Below are 16803 nucleotides of genomic sequence, written 5' to 3' on the forward strand. Positions count from 1 at the left end.
AATATTATTATTATTATGGTATTTGTTAAGTGCTTTGTTTGGTATGTGTCAGGCACTGTAGTAAGCTTTGGGATGGATACAAGCAAATCAGGTTGAACACAGTTCCTGTTCCACATGGGGATCACAGTCTCAATCTCTATTTTACAGATGAGGTAACTGAGGCTCAGATAAGTAAAGTGATTTGCTAATGGTCATACAGCAGATATGTGGCAGATTTGGGATTAGAATCCATGATTTTATGATTCCCAAGCGCTCAGATAAGTAACGTGATTTGCTCATCGTCATACAGCAAATAAGTGGCAGATCTGGGATTAGAATCCATGATCTTCTGATTCCCAAGCCCGTGCTCTATCCACTATGGCATGATATTTCAGAGAGCCTTTTTTCAGTTTGAACCCATTTGTGAAACATCAGGGAAAGGACTACCCTCCCAGAAACCAATTGGTCCAGAGACTCAGCATCAAAGTCATCCACATAAAGATGGTGGATTATTTTATGTAATTATTAGGGTAATCTTTATTGATAGTTGTAAACAAAAAACAACCCTGTTGTGGTTTTGGTTGTCCTGCAAGTCCTCCTGCTTCTTGCCATTGTTAATGTTATTTTATGTGCCATTAAATCTGGATGCTTCCCTGTGGCATTCCCTTCTGCATGCTAGAATTCACACCTTTGGCCTGAAAGTTTAAACCATGCAGGTCTTTCATAGAGTGGAAGGCCCCAGAAAAGGATACGGGTAATGTAATGCCAATCCTAAATAATAACGTTGGTATTTGTTAAGTGCATACAAATGTCAAACACTGTTCTAAGCTCTGGGGTAGATACAAGGTAAACAAGCTGTCCCATGTGAGGCTAACAGTCTTAATTCCTATTTTACAGATGGGGACAAAGAGAAACAAAGAGAACAAAGAGAACTCAAGTAGCTTGCCCAATATCACACAGCAGACAAGTGGCATAGCCGGGATTAGAATCTACATTCTCTGACGTCCAAGTCACTAAGAATGCTGCTTCTCCTGCTTCTCATTAATATGCAGTCCCCAGTGTAGAGTAATATTCCACTCTCCTGGTCCATGGTTGTCACCCAACCTTTGTTCCTCTCCTCCATTACTACTCTGGCTAAACAACTTACCCATACACCCGCCCAAGGGACACAGAATTGAGCATTGAGTGTGAGGGAGTTTGAGGTAGAGGTTTCCATTAAAGACCTGAGAATAAGCAGCCAATATGGTAGAAGGAGTCAGAGAGGACAGTGTCAGTGAGGCTAAGTTTGCTTAATGTTTCCAGGAGAAGGGTGTAGTCCATAGTGCTGAAAGCAGCTGGGAGTCTGAAGAGGATTAGAATGGAATACAGGTGCTTAGATTTGGCAATAAGGAGATTACCGGTGATCTCTGAGAAGACAGTTTTGGCGGATTGAAGGGGGCAGAAGCCAGGATCAGAGGAAGCTGACTGTGGAGATGCAGTAGTCCTATCCTGTCTGGACTACTGCATCAGCCTCCTCTCTGATATCCCATCCTCGTGTCCCTCCCCACTTCAGTCCATACTTCATGCCGCAGCCCGGATTGTCTTCGTCCAGAAACGCTCTGGGCATGTTACTCCCCTCCTCAAAAATCTCCAGTAGCTACCAATCAATCTGCACATCAGGCAGAAACTCCTTGCCCTCGGCTTCAAGGCTCCCCATCACCTCGCCCCCTCCTACCTCACCTCCCTTCTCTCCTTCTACAGCCCAGCCCGCACCCTCTGCTCCTCTGCTGCTAATCTCCTCACCTTGCCTCATTCTCACCTGTCCCGCCGTCGACCCCCAGCCCACGTCATCACCCTGGCCTGGAATGCCCTCCCTACCAACATCCGCCAAGCTAGCTCTCTTCCTTCCTTCAAGGCCTTACTGAGAGCTCACCTCCTCCAGGAGGCCTTCCCAAACTGAGCCCCCTTCTTCCTCTCCCCCTCGCCGCCCTCTGCATCCCCCCATTTTACCTCCTTCCCTTCCCCACAGCACCTGTATATATGTATATATGTTTGTACATATTTATTATTCTATTTATTTATTTATTTATTTTACTTGTACATAACTATTCTATTTATTTTATTTTGTTAATATGTTTGGTGTTGTTCTCTGTCTCCCCCTTCTAGACTGTGAGCCCACTGTTGGGTAGGGACTGTCTCTATATGTTGCCAACTTGTACTTCCCAAGCGCTTAGTATGGTGCTCTGCACACAGTAAGTGCTCAATAAATACGACTGACTGATTGATTGATTGACTGATTGATTGGAGATGATCCAGGGCTGTGGGTTAGTGGTACAAGACTGGCGAATCAGTTCAGGAGGGAAGGTGGTGTTGAGAGCATCAGTTTGGTTATAAAGGGAAGGTAGTTTGGGTATGGAGACTAAATAGGGCATGATGATTTGAGAAAATTAGGGTCAAGGAGAGAGTTGGAGGAAAGGAAGTGGAGGTGGGTGGGTGAATTTCCAAACTCCAAATTCAAGGAGTTTGGAAAGGAATGGTAGGAGGGAGATGGAATTCATTCAATCATTTATTGGGCATTTACTGTTTGGAGAGCACTGGAGGGAGCCATGAGATGGAGTTAGGATTGGTGAGACAAGAACATGTTTGAAAGCAGTGGGAAAGAAACCATGGAGAGTGAACAGTTGAAGATAGTAGCCAGGGAGGGTATATAGAAGGGACAAGTGTTTTGACATGGTACGAAGGCATAGGGTTGGAGGCACGGGTGGAGGGCGGTGGATTTTGATAGGAAGCTGGAGATTTCTTCGTTCATTCAATCAATCATACTTATTAAGTATCTTCTTAACTGAGAAGCAGCGTGGCTCAGTGGAAAGAGCAAGGACTTTGGAGCCAGAGGTCATGGGTTCGAATCCTGGCTCTGCTACTTGTCAGCTGTGTGACTGTGGGCAAGTCACTTCACTTCTCTGGGCCTCAGTTCCCTCATCTGTAAAATGGGGATGAAGACTGTGAGCCCCACGTGGGACAACTTGATCACCTTGTATTCCCCCAGCGCTTAGAACAGTGCCTTGCACATAGTAAGCGCTTAATAAATGCCATTATTATTATTATTATTATTATTATTATTATTATTATTAACTTAGTAAAGATGAACGCTCAGTGCCTTCTATAAAGCAATAAATACTGCTGTGGAATAAACTATCCTCTGTGTACCGATCCCAGGCCCGAGGGGTTCTGGGACCGAAGCCCCCGATACAGGAGGCATGACCCCACCCCCTCCCCTCGGGACGAGTGGTGATGTTGGATTTTGGCGGGTACTCCCTGCACCCGAAAGGAAAGTCCGCCCCGGCTCACCACGTGGAGCCAGTGGACGGGTTACCTGGGATGTCGTGGGCCGAGCGGAAGCATCTGGTCCTGGGAAACGCCCTCTGGAACGCTTCATTTTTGTCCTAAATTTCCCAGGAGCTGGTTCCCAAGACCACACAGATGTGGGCTTCTAGTCTTCTGGACTGTGAGCCCGCTGTTGGGTAAGGACCGTCTCTGTAAGTTGCAAACTTGTACTTGCCAAGCGTTTAGTACAGTACTCTGCACACAGTAAGTGCTCAATAAATACGATTGGATGAAATACGATTGGATGAATTCTCCAACCCAGTGGAAATGGCACTGTGCCACCATGAAACCAAAACCTGTTCTGCAGGGAATCAGGTGTTTTCCCACAAGACAGCTTTGTTCACGTAGTCTGGCATGATTTCCTTTGTGTTTTAAAAACCACTGCTCTAAAAACTCCTCACTCTCGGCTTCAAGGCTTTCCATCACCTTGGCCCCTCCTACCTCACCTCCCTTCTTTCCTTCTACAGCCCAGCCCACACCCTCCGCTCCTCTGCCACTAACCTCCTCACTGGCCTCGTTCTCACCTGTCCCGCCGTTGACCCCCGACCCATGTCCTCCCACTGGCCTGGAATGCCCTCCCTCTGCACATCCGCCAAGCTAGCTCTCTTCCTCCCTTCAAAGCCCTACTGAGAGTTCATCTCCTCCAGGTGGCCTTCCCAAACTGAGCCCCCTCCTTCCTCCCCCCCCACCCCCCCGCTCTACCTCCTTCCCCTCCCCACAGCACCTGTATATATGTGTGTACAGATTTATTACTCTATTTTACTTGTACATATTTACTATTCTGTTTATTTTATTTTCTTAATATGTTTTGTTTTGTTGTCTGTCTCCCCCTTCCAGACTGTGAGCCCACTGTTGGGTAGGGACTGTCTCTACATGTTGCCAACTTGTACTTCCCAAGTGCTTAGTACAGTGCTCTGCACACAGTAAGTGCTCAATAAATACGACTGAATGAATGAATGAACAGCAACAACTCTCAGTACAAATGGCTTCTCTTCAAGTTGAATATTTAAACACCATCCATGTTCCTTTCCAGGACTTTTCCCACACTCCCATTTGTTCTGTCTATCAATGGTATTTACTGAGCACTTAACCAGGTGCAGAGCACTGTACTAAGTGCTTGGGAGAGTTCAATACAACACAGTTAGTATACATGTTCCCCATCCACAAGGAGCTTACAGTCAACAGGGAAAGAGAGACATTATAATACAGATAGGCCTGTTGCCTAAACAAAATACCTTTGTCTATCTGCAAAAATGCCATCCTGAGTGAATTACTGGAACAAAGTCAAGTGGTTTCCTTACTTTCACTTCCAGCAAAGTTCTCTGAAAGTTACTACAGCCTTCTTAAATTGCTCAACCCCAAATTAAGCTAGAAAGACTTCCTTCCCTGAAGCAAAACCTAGTCCCCCTGAGGAAACCCTGAGTAGTCTAACTTCTGGTGCTAGTGAGGAACTCCAACAATTTTGAGCCCAGATGAGGCTAGAAAGAAATAAGTTAGGCTACTGACCTTAAACAGCTTGGAAGGTTTTGTGGAAGACCTTAGAGGGCTGAAATCTAAGTCAGCGCAAAATTCTTACTTGATGGTTCAAAACATGAATTCATGAGTCCCTTGGAAAAATGCCATTTATGTTTCTCTCTCCATACTCTGAACTTAAGCACAGGTGTGTTCAATTATTTATTCAGCTATTTCATTCTAACATCATAGGACTTTGCTACTTCTTTGTTCTTCCTCCGTACCCACTATCTGTAAATAACATTTCTCTCTCCTGCCTCTCTCATTAGGTTGTCAGCACTCTGATAGCAGAAAACCTGAGCATGGCTTCTGGTGCACTTTCCCAAGAGCCTTGTTTAGTGTCCCGCCCTCAGAATGAACCCAATATATACCATTACTTGAAACCTAAATTCTGTCCAATTTAGGTTTCAGGCTAATGGGGTGGAAGGAGTTTGCCTTCCCCTTTATTATTTCAAATTAGCAACAACATAAGTGTACCAAAGTCAAAAGTGGCTGCAACACACCAGGGATTACACAGTTAAATAAATACCTGGTTTCAGAAGTACCTTTTTTAATGGACCTAAAACTTGTCCTTGTGTTACTGTGGGATTTGGTTCCCTTGGTGAACTCATTTGCTCCCACAGCTTCAACTATCATCTCTACGCTGATGACACCCAAATCTACACCTCTGCCCCTGCTCTCTATCCCTCCCTCCAGGCTCGTATCTCCTCCTGCCTTCAGGACATCTCCATCTGGATGTCTGCCCATCATCTAAAACTCAATCTGTCCAAGACTGAACTCCTTATCTTCCCTCCCAAACCTGCCCTCTCCCTGACTTTCCCATCACTGCAGATGGCACTACCATCCTTCCCATCTCACAAGCCCGCAACGTTGGTGTCATCCTCGACTCCACTCTCTCGTTCACCCCTCACATCCAATCTGTCACCAAAATCTGCCAGTCTCACCTCCACAACATTACCAAGATCCGCCCTTTCCTCTCCATCCAAACTACCATCTCTCTGGTTCAATCTCTCATCCTATCCTGACTGGATTACTGCATCAGCCTCCTCTCTGATCTCCCATCCCCCTGTATCTCCCCGCTTCAGTCTAGACTTCATTCTGCTGCCTGGATTATTTTTGTACAGAAACGATTTGGGTATGTTACTCCCCTCCTCAAAAATCTCCAGTGGTTGTCTGTCAAACCTACGAATCCAGTGGTTGCCTGTCAAAACTCCTCACTCTCAGCTTCAAAGCTCTCCATCACCTCGTCCCCTCCTACCTCACCTCCCTTTCTCTTTCTACATCCCAGCCCGCACCCTCCATTCCTCTGCCACTAACCTCCTCACTGTAGCTCGTTCTCGCCTGTCCCACCATCGAGCCCTGGCCCACATCCTCCCCCTGGCCTGGAATGCCCTCCTTCCACACATCCACCAAGTTAGCTCTCTTCCTCCCTTCAAAGCCCTACTGAGAGCTCACTTCCTCCAGGAGGCCTTCCCAGACTGAGCTCTCTTTTTCCTCTCCTATTCCCCAACCCCCCGGCCCTACCTCCTTTCCCTCCCCATAGCACTTGTATACATTTGTACAGATTTATTAGGTATTTTACTTGTACATATTTACTGTTCTATTTATTTTGCTAATGATGTGCATATGGCTATAATTCTACTTGTTCTGACAATTTTGACACCTGTCTACATGTTATGATTTGTTGTCTGTCTCCACCTTCTAGACTGGGAGTCCACTGTTAGGTAGGGACTGTCTCTATATGTTGCTGACTTGTACTTCCCAAGTGCTCAATATAGTGCTCTGCACACAGTAAGCACTCAATAAATACGACTGAATGAATGAAAAGTCAGAGACAGTCCCTGCCCTACATGTAGCTCTCAGTCCAAGTAGGATGGAACACAAGAATGTAATCCTGATTTCATAAATGAAGAAATTGAGACATAGGGAAGTTAGGTGACTGGCCCAGGGTCACACAGCAGACAGACACATCAGGCAGAGCCAAGATTAGAACCCAGGTTCACTGACTACCACTAATGAGGTAGCTGTGAGATATCCAGGTCTCACTGTCTTACAGACAGTTGACTGGAACTTCCAGATCCTCCCTTCCACCTAACTCACCCATCATAGTGCTCAACACATCCCCCAAATCTCAAGCCTGTTACTTCAGCATTACCCTTGGCCTCCTCCCTCTCTTTCAAACTCCATATTGAGTCTGTCTGTTGGAGAAGCAGCGTGGCTCAGTAGAAAAAGCCCGAGCTTTGGAGTCAGAGATCCTGGGTTCAAATCCAGGCTCTGCCACTTGTCAGCTGTGTGACTTTGGGAAAGTCACTTAACTTCCTGGGCCACAGTTCCCTCATCTGGAAAATGGGGATGAAGACTGTGAGCCCCCATGGGACAACCTGATAACCTTGTAACCTCCCCAGTGCTTAGAATAGTGCTTTACACGTAGTAAGTGCTTAACAAATGCCATTATTATTATTATTATTACTATTATTAATAAATCCTACTGGTTCTTCTTCATTCATTCATTCAATCTTATTTATTGAGCACTTACTGTGTGCAGAGCATTGCACAAAGGCTTGGGAAGTACAAATTGGCAACATAACAATAATAATAATGGTATTTATAAAGCACTTACTACTGTGTCAGGCACTGTTCTATGTGCTGGGTAGACAAACAAGTTTAACAGGTTGGACACAGTCCCTGTTCCACATGGGGCCCACAGTCTAAATAGGAGGGAGATCAGGTATTGCACCATTTTAAAGGTGAGGAAACCAAGGCACAGAAAAGATATGAGTTGCTCTAGTAAAGTAATAATAATAATAATATTAATAATAATTGGTACAGTGCTCTGCGCACAGTAAACATGCGAACACGACTGAATGTCTGGCAGATGCAAAACAGAGATCCATGCACATGAATCCAAATAGTTTCCCAACTCTTCCTGAAATACTCCCTTTCGCATTTACAAACAAATAACAATAATAAGAATAATTATAATCAAAATTATAATGCTCTTATTTTATGTAATGCAGATGTTCTAAGCAATGGAACTGATACAAGGTATGCAGATGGGACAATCCCTGTCCCATAAGAAGCTGACAGACCAAGAAGGAAGAAGATCAGGAATTTAAGCCCCTTATACTGATGAGAAAACTGGTCAGAGATGTTTTGTGGTTTAGCCAGGGTTACACAGCAGGCAAGTGGCAGAGCTGGGATTAAAACCCAGGTCCCCTGACTCCCAGGCCTGGGCCCTATTCATGAGGCTATGCTGCTTCTGTTAAGCCCCCTCCAAACCCAAAAAACATTCACAATAACTCCAAACACCTCCTTCTTTCCAGTGAACTTCAATCCTGAGGCTTGAGAGTCAGAAGGACCTGGGTTCTAATCCTGACTCTGCTGCATGTCTGCTGTGTGACCTTGGGTAAGTCACAACTCCTCTGTACCTGAGTTACCATCTATAAAATGAGATTAAGCATCCACGTGGGACAGGGACTGTGTCCAACCTGATCAACGTGTATCTACTCCAGTGCTTTGAAAAGTGCTTGTTATATAGTAAGTGCTTAACAACTATTACTATAATTATTATTGTTATTTCCTCTCCTTCTGAGGCCATTCTTCTGTCCCCTATCCTTTGTCTCCCATGCCATCCTAGTTTCTAGAGACACTTTCCACAGCCCCAAGTAATGGGATATTGCTTTCAGTGACACGTGAAGGCAGCCAGTGCTCTGTCACACGTCATGGTGTGGCCGGGGGGACAGCTGAGCTTTCTCAGCTACTCTGGGGCTGGGCCTGTCCTGAGGAGGGCAGAACCCACCTCAGCCCCAAGGGTCGCTGTCCCCAAGAAGTTTACAGTCTAGATGATTCTGAAAAGGAACTCTTGTTACACTTTAGTCACATTTTCCTGTGCTGTAAACTGATTTGGTCAGTTTTTTCCCATTAAAGAGAAAAAAAAAACCCACGGAGTACCAGGCTTTTCCCAGTAGACTATGATGCTTCTCATATTTCTTTTCTAGGATTTTCAGTAGAAAGAGTGGTTCCAAAAAGGACAAGCATCAAAAAAGGTATGTTCTCTTCTCTGTGATGGGAAACATTTTTGCCTACAAGAAAACCATACAAAATTATTGCAAATATTAAGTCACTTAGAGCCATACCGGTACACTGATTTCAAGATGAAAGAGAAACACATTGGTACTCTTCCCTATACAACTGTGCACATTTAAAAGTATTTTTTGGTCTGGTGGTTTATCTGAGGAATTCTGATTATTTCTGAAACATCTCAAAACACTTCAGAGGCTGCATAAAAATGACCTCATTAGGTCTGATGATCCTTGGCATCCCCCTAGCCAGAACTTAAAAAGAACTTGGGAAGCAGCATGGCCCCGTGGAAAGAGTCCTGGCCTGGGAGTTAGAGGACTTGGGTTCTACCTCAGATTTGTCCTTTATCTCCTAGTGGCCTTGAACAAGTCATTTACTTCTCCAAGGTTCAGTTTCCTCATGTGTAAAATGGAGATGAACTCTTAGCCCCTCCTTATGAGCCCCATTTGGGGCAGGGGCTGTGTCCAACCTGATTACCTAACATTTTCCCCAGCACTTAGCACTGAATAAATACAACTGAGTGAATGAACAGGAGGACAAGAACATGAGAGGAAATGGGGAGGGAAGAGGAATAAGGGTCTCAGTGGAGATGGATAAGGTAAGGTTGACATAAAACTTATACCCCAAATCAGGGTTAGACTAACTAGGGTAACTAAGGTATTTTCAGTGGCAACTAATTGGGTGTAATTCAACTCCAAGAACATGAGGCTCAATACCAACAAAATATAGCTTTCTTGAATGACAATCCTGGGGCAAAAAATAAAAACTGCACAATGATGTGCTGAATTCATTTTTCCCCTTCTTATGAAGCAAGAGTAGTAAATGACTAAAACAATACGTGGAAACAATGCAGTTAACAAGTTACATTTTAGAATATATAAAAGTAAATAGAATTAAGTGACAAGCAGCTGTCTGCTTTTTTCAGGCATTCAAACTCACGTTGAGCAGAAACCAAGAAATCATGGCCTTTTAAAAAAAGGGGGAGGGTGTGGATAAGAGAGATGTGTTACTATCCAATTTTATGGCTGCCTAGAATTGGCTGATTTCTAAAATCTGTTCTTCCTTGTTTCCTAATAAAAGTAATTGGGGTATTTGTTAAGCAATTACTATGGTACCAAGCACTGTGCTAAGCACTGGAGTAGATACAATCTAAATAGAGTGGACACAGTTCCTGTCCTGAATGGGGCTTGTAGTCTAAAGGAGAGGGAGAACAGGTATCTTATTCCTATTTTTTATAGATGAGGAGACAGAAGCACACAGAAGTTATAGTGACTTGCCCCAGGTCACAGACACATCAGGCAAGTTGTACTGACTCAGAGACCTAGGCTTTTTTAAAATGCCCTAGAGTTCCTGGGGCATTTTAAAAATCTCATCATATTAACAGTCCAGTAGTGTTTATCCATGCAATAATATCATAATTAGGAAATCCCAATTTTAGAGCATAAAGCTACTGATGTACAGTACATAAAGTGTAAATACAGAAAAATAATTTTTTTCCCCTAACTACTAATCTGCAGAGAATGTACTGGAAATACTCTTACTCCTCTGAGCTAAAGGTGCTGAGGGGGCAGAGTTGGTTAAAAATGACTTCCTGTCCTATGGATGACTGCAAAACCTTTTAGGAGTACAATGACAATGGCCATGAAAAGGAAAGCTGGCAGCAGTTGTGTGGCCAGTTCCTGCTTTGTGCTCTCCATTCCCATCCCTTCACACCACCAGGATTGCTATTATTATTCCTCCTCCTATCAATCAGTCATATTTATTGAAAGCTTGCTGTGCACACAGCATTCTGTTAAACACTTGGGAGAGTGCCTGTGTTCACAGTACTGTGTTAAGTGCTTGGGAAAGTGCAATATACCAATATTGTAGAATTGGCATATACAGTCCCTGCCCACAAGTTTACAGTCTAAAGTTTTCTTTTCCCACCCTTGTAAAGTAAGAACTTATCTTACAAAACAAAGGAATTATCCTTAAAACATTTCAATGTTATGAATCGACATTTTAAGCTACAGTTGAATTATGTTCATTTGTATGTCTAGTGTTTCCTCATTTGTTTATGGCATTGAATAATACTGATGAGCCATGTGTAAGTCAAGGCTGCCAGGCGGCGCGGGGCTCGAAGCGGGCCGAGGGCGCCATCCGTTGCCATCCACCCTGGGAGGTGGGCAGGGAAACCCGGGGGTGGATGGGAAGCCTCCCAAGCAGAGGAGCCCCTGCAGAGCCATCGCCCGCACCAGGAATCCTGAGCTGGAGCCACAGACCTCAACATGGCGGTCGTTCAAGGGAACACTCATAATTGATAATAATAAAAATAATAATAATGAGGCATTTGCTAAGCACTTACTATGTGCCAAGCACTGTTCTGCTGGGGAGGTTACAAGGTGATCAGGTGTGAGTGGGTGTGAGACCACGGGGGCTCACAGTCTTCATCCAAATTTTACAGATGAGGTAACTGAGGCCCAGAGAAGTGAAGTGACTTGCCCAAAGTCACACAGCTGATAAGTGGCAGAGTCGGAATTTGAACCCATGACCTCTGGCTCCCAAGCCCAGGCTCTTTCCACTGAGCCACGCTGTTTCTCGATAATCATAATCACAGAATTTCTTAAGTGCTTATTCATCCACTCAGTCACTGATTAAGCACTTATTGCGTGCAGAGCACTGGACTAAGTGCTCATTCAATTGTAATGATTGAGCGCTTACTGCCTGCAAAGCACTGGACTAAGTGCTTGGGAGAATACATTTCAGCAACAAAGATGGTCCCCACCCAGAGAAGCAGTGTTGCTCAGTGGAAAGAGCCCCAGCTTGGGAGTCAGAGATCATGGGTTCTCATCCTGACTCCACCACTTGTCAGCTGGGTGACTGGGCAAGTCACTTCACTTCTCTGGGCCTCAGTTCACTCATCTGTAAAATGAGAATGATGACTGCGAGCTCTACATGGGACAACCTGATTACCTTGTAAACACCCCCCCACCCCCGCCAGTGCTTAGAACAGTGCTTGGCACAAAGTAAGCACTTAACAAATGCCATTATTATTATTATTATTTAATATTTGCAGATTTAGGCACACAGAAATCCACAAATCTCTCATGGCATTCCTTAGGTAGACTGTGTTGGCCAAGGGGCTTTACCTCTCCCTTGGCCCCCTTCAGGAACCTCTGTGAAGCATTTATGAGAATGCCATTAGCATTTATGAGATCAGGGGCAGATATAAGGCTTCTTCCTCACCTATTTTGTTTCCTCTTATTTGGATTCCTCAATACACCAAACTGTCCCATTCACTTATACCAATTTTTGTCCACTTCTGCATTTTGCAGAACCAACACCTCAGGATATCACCTGAATACCCAGCATTTTCACACTTTTATACATGACACAATCTCTCCTGGAGACTGTAAACTATTAAGATTCCTTAATAACACATGAGATATTTGCTAAGTGCCTCCTGTGTGCCAAGCACTGTATTAAATGCTAGGGCAAAAGAAGAAAATCACATCCCATATGGGCTCATAATCTAAGTAGGAAGGAGAACACGTATAGAACCCCACATTACAAGGGAGGGAACTGTGGCACTGTGACTTGCCCAAGGTCACATAGCAGATAACAGGTGGAGTCAAAATTAGAACCCTGATCCTGTGACTCCCAGGCCCCTATTCTTCCTACTAGGCCACGATGATATAAATGACACCACGAAAAATGAGAGGATCATCTTTCTTTGTCACTTTACTCTATTTCATTACAAAAATGCACATAAAATTATATGGATCTTCGAATAAAAAAGGGATTCTACTTTAAAAAATGAGCACGCAGAAGGAAAAAAATTATAGTGACCCTTTGCTGCCCCCTTCTGGATGTCAAAAAAAGGAGGCAGTCATCACTAGCATTATATTCAACAGCTACTTATTACTAGTGATTGGATGAGAAAAGAGAATCAAAATCCTACAATGACCAAAGTGAGAGTTTGGAATTCTTTTATAGTCTTCTCCCACAAAATCTTCTAATCTCCTCAAAGCCAGCCAAACAATTTTCCTCCCTAATAGCCTGTGATCATTCTCTTGTGGGGGGCCAAGAGGCAGTAAAATAGCAGCATAAGCACTGAGCAATCCTCAAACAATACGATGGTATTTGTTAAGCGCTTACTATGTTCCAGGCACTATACTAAGTGCTGGAGTAGATACACGTAAATCGAGTTGAATACAGCCCCTGTCCCACGAGGGGCTCATACTCTCAATCATCATTTTACAGATGAGGTAACTGAGGCACCGAGAAGTGAAATGACATATCCAAGGTGACAATCAATCAATCAATCAATCATATTTATTGAGCGCTTACTGTGTGCAAAGCACTGTACTAAGCACTTGGGAAGTACAAGTTGGCAACACATAGAGACAGTCCCTACCGAACAGTGGGCTCACAGTCTAGAAGGGGGAGACAGAGAACAAAACCAAACATTCTAACAAAATAAAATAAATAGAATAGATATGTACAAGTAAGATAGATAGATAAATAAATAAATAAACAAAAATAAATTAAATAAACAAATAAATAACTAAATAAATAAATGCATAAATAAATAAATACATAAATAAATACATAAATAGAATAATAAATACAAGTGGCAGAACCGGGAATAGACCATGACCTTCTGACTCCCAGGTCCATGCTCTATCCATGGTGTTTCTCAAATCACATTAGATTCAGGGAAAATCATAGGTGCATGAATATATGGTACAATGCATGTCGGTGCAACTCTTTCTTTCCTTTCCTTAAACGAGCCAAATGTTACCAAAGTCACAAGTGAAGTAAGCTGTGTTTTCAGTTACTTCTGGAAAGCAAAGAGACCAGGGCTAGCAATGCAAATAGTAGCCCTTTCTAATATCTACTGTGCTCATGTGAAAATCTGGCACACAGCCTAGAATGGGAGGCTCAAGAGTGACAGGGACCATGTTCAATTCCCAGTGTTTAATACAGTACTTTGCATACTGTAAGCACTTAATGTCTATTACATACTCTGCTCATTCCAACTCCCAATCACCTGGCAATCATCTGGATGCCTAACTGGACTCATGAAAAGCCCTATTTTAACACTGTAAGCAGATAAAGTTAGTGCTACAGAAATGGGATGGAGAAGTCTCTAGAAGAGTTGATCCTCTTCCACATGAAATCAGCAGCAGCACTGAGAGAAAAAGGTATGCACCTGCTACCACAGACAGCATCTATTTAGCAGAACCCCAATGTCATTTTACTGATGACAAAACAGTGATACAGAGAGGTAACTGGTTTTTTGCTTAGGTCCAGAGAAAGTTGCTGGGAGTCAAGAATTCACAGCTCTTAAGTTTCCACAGTCTCTAATTCAGCCACAGCTCCAGAGCTTCTCCACTTATTTCTTGAAATAACTACACAAGATTTAACTATACTACTTATAGTTATTCTGAAAACACTCACGTACTTAAAAAAAACAGTGTCAACTACTGTCTCAATAGTAAATAAGTGGTAAGGGGTTAGAGAAGCAGTGTGGTCTACTATACAGAGCATGGGCCAAGGAGACAGAAGCACCTGGGTTCTAATCCCGGCTCCACCACTTCACTGCCGTTAACCTTAGGTAAGTCATTTAACTTCTCGGTACCTCAGTTACCTCCTCTGTAAAAGTTGATTAAGACTGTGAGCCCCATTTGGGGCATGGATTGTGTCCAACCTGATTACCTTGTATCTATCCCAGGGCTTAGACAGTGCCTGACACATAGTAGGCATTTCACAAATAAAATTTAAAAAAAAAAACAAAAAGAAAAATGATGGCCCAGTCAATCAATCAAGAGTAATTATTGAGTGTCTACTCTTTTTTTAAAAAGTGGTATTTGTTATAAAGTTGCTATATGTTAACCAGGGGAAGACACAAGTTAATCAGATTGGACTCAGTCCCTGTCCCACATAAAGCTTGCAGACTTAAAACCCCATTTTACATATGAGGTAATTGAAGCACAAGGGACTTGCCCAAGGTCACCTAGCAGACAAGTGGCAGAGCCAGGATTAGAACTCAGGTCTTTCCAACTCCCAGACCCATGCTCTATCCACTAAACCATGCTGCTTCTCATGCAGCGTACTGTACTGTGTACTATGCACTACCAAACAGTTGGAAGAGTACGACAGGCATGATTTCTGCCCTCTAGAAGCTTACAAACTAATGGAGGGGACAGACATGAATAAAAATAACAGGTAGTGGGAAACAACAGACTGCAAAGATATACACATGAAACTGTATATGGGTGGGTGGGAGGTGATGGGTCACCCAAGTACCCTGGTGATTCAGATATATGGCAGTTGTGCGGGATATAGAGTGAGAAGCTATGAGAATGATCAGGGCCTTCCTCCTGGGAGAGTAGGAGGAATGAAGCACAGTGAATATGTTACTTGAGAGGATTCAAGTTGCAAACTGGAATGGGAAAGGGTTAGGGGCTTTCTTTTGTACTCGGAGAAGATATACTTTACTGTTTCCCCATCTGCAGTATACGAACTTTCATATTATTATTATGCTATTTGTTAAGTGATTATTACTATGCATCAAGTACCATTTTGAGTGCTGGGGTAGATACAGCCAGCCCACGCCCCACAATACTATTTTCCAGGGGAGGAGGAAAGGTTAAGGGAAGAAGATTCCACCTCAGAGAAGCTTCCCTATTCCTATTTTATGCACAACTCGCTGTGCAAACCCTCAAATTCCTCTGACCTCCCAAGAGTAACTTCTAACATTCCTCTAAGAGGTGAAATGGCATGCCCAGGGCTCCTCCTGGTGGCTGCTCTGGCGGGAAGACCATTCCCTATTCAAGGAGCTTCCTGGTACTATTCCAAAGAGGAGGAGAGGGATCCTGGCCCGCAAAAGGAAAATGTTTAGTTCAGCTCGTGCTTTAGAAGTGGGTCAGTCGGTGAATTATAGTTACTGAGCACTTACTGTGTGCAGAGCGCTGTACCAAGTATTTGGGACAGTGCAAAACAACCCGACATTCCCTGCCCACAGGGATCTTGTAATCTAGAGGAGGAGACAAACATTTATAAAATAAATCCATTACAGATACTTATATTAGTGCTGTGGGGCTGGGAGGGGGAGATTAATAAAGGCAAGGTGACGCAGAAGAGAGTTGGGGAAGAGGAAAGGAGGGCTTAGAGAAGCAGCTTGGCTTAGAGGAAAGAGCACGGGCTTGGGAGTCAGAAATGGTGGTATGGTGGTTTCTAATTCCAGCTCCACCACTTATCAGCTGTGTGACTTTGGGCAAGTCACTTGTCTTCTCTGTGCCTCAGTTACCTCATCTGCAAAATGAGGATTAAAACTGTGAGCCCTACATGAGACAGCCTAATTACCTTGTATCTGCCCCAGCGCTTACAGCAGTGCTTGGCCCATAGTAAGCGCTTAACAAATGCCATCATTATTATTATTATTAGTCATGACCACGGTTGGACACTCCATTCCCCATCCCCTGAGGTGGTGAGAGGGGTGCTAATTCTCTGCAAATGGCTTCAAGTTCTTGGAGGAAAGATGCCTTTCTTTTTTCTTGCACTTCTTCATCCCTGTTTCCCACTGCACAAATATGCTGAGGATGTCCCCGAAAAAATGGGCCAGATTACTATTATAAAGACCAGAAATAATTTCTGGTCCAACAACTAGAAGCCCAGCTCCAAAACGACAATTCCTCAATAACAGAGCATATGAAACACTCAGCTTCTTAATTCTCAATTAAAGATGTGAGGTTGTACCTCTCTCATCCAAAATTCACAACAGGATTTCCAAAATGGCTAAGACAGCCTTGAATAGAGTTCTGATCAAGTGCGGAGTTTGGTTGGGAATTTCTAGTTGAGATTTTAGAATGAAAACCTTAAATT

At 43.7% G+C, this 16803-nt stretch overlaps 1 protein-coding gene across 1 annotated transcript in view; it reads right to left on the reverse strand.

The window, feature by feature from the left end:
* LOC119946676 (chromodomain Y-like protein) overlaps positions 1 to 16803 on the reverse strand; it is a 174404-nt gene that overhangs the window by 98386 nt on the left and 59215 nt on the right. The gene's annotated exons all lie outside the window — the stretch shown is intronic.

Source organism: Tachyglossus aculeatus, chromosome Y2, assembly GCF_015852505.1.
Source record: "Tachyglossus aculeatus isolate mTacAcu1 chromosome Y2, mTacAcu1.pri, whole genome shotgun sequence".
Lineage (NCBI taxonomy): Eukaryota > Metazoa > Chordata > Mammalia > Monotremata > Tachyglossidae > Tachyglossus > Tachyglossus aculeatus.